The 240-nt window shown below is 80.0% G+C and overlaps 1 protein-coding gene and 1 long non-coding RNA gene across 4 annotated transcripts in view; one reads left to right on the forward strand and one right to left on the reverse strand.

Annotated features, from left to right (window-relative positions):
- Positions 1 to 240, reverse strand: part of ZBED1 (zinc finger BED-type containing 1) — a 12,032-nt gene extending 11,792 nt beyond the window's left edge. For both annotated transcript variants that reach the window (XM_006027312.3, XM_025208499.1), the window contains exon 1: positions 197 to 240. The gene's annotated coding sequence lies outside the window, so the exon portion shown is untranslated. The remainder of the gene's footprint in view (positions 1 to 196) is intronic.
- LOC112550874 overlaps positions 1 to 240 on the forward strand; it is a 4,032-nt gene that overhangs the window by 631 nt on the left and 3,161 nt on the right. Inside the window, exon 1 of one of the 2 annotated variants that reach the window (XR_003094938.1) lies at positions 2 to 136. The exons of the other annotated variant lie outside the window; for it this stretch is intronic. This is a non-coding gene — a long non-coding RNA (uncharacterized LOC112550874). Of the gene's footprint in view, position 1; positions 137 to 240 lie in introns of those variants that run through there. 2 annotated transcript variants of the gene reach the window in all.

Below are 240 nucleotides of genomic sequence, written 5' to 3' on the forward strand. Positions count from 1 at the left end.
GGGCGCCCAGCCCCCCCCCTGCCACGACAGGCCACAGCTGCCTGGATCTGCCCCCCACCCCGAGGCGGCGGCAGGGCGCAGGCACCCCCGGGCTGCGAAGGGAGGAGCTCCCCCCGGGCTCGGGACCTCGGCCAAGGTCAGGGCAAAGCCATGCCCCCTGTCTCCCTCCCTCCCCCCGCCCCGGCGGCGCTCTCACCTGGCGCGGCGGCGCGGCGCGGGCGGAGCAGCAGGGGCAGGGCG

The sequence above is a fragment of the Alligator sinensis genome, unplaced genomic scaffold, assembly GCF_000455745.1.
Source record: "Alligator sinensis unplaced genomic scaffold, ASM45574v1 scaffold395_1, whole genome shotgun sequence".
Taxonomy (NCBI): domain Eukaryota; kingdom Metazoa; phylum Chordata; order Crocodylia; family Alligatoridae; genus Alligator; species Alligator sinensis.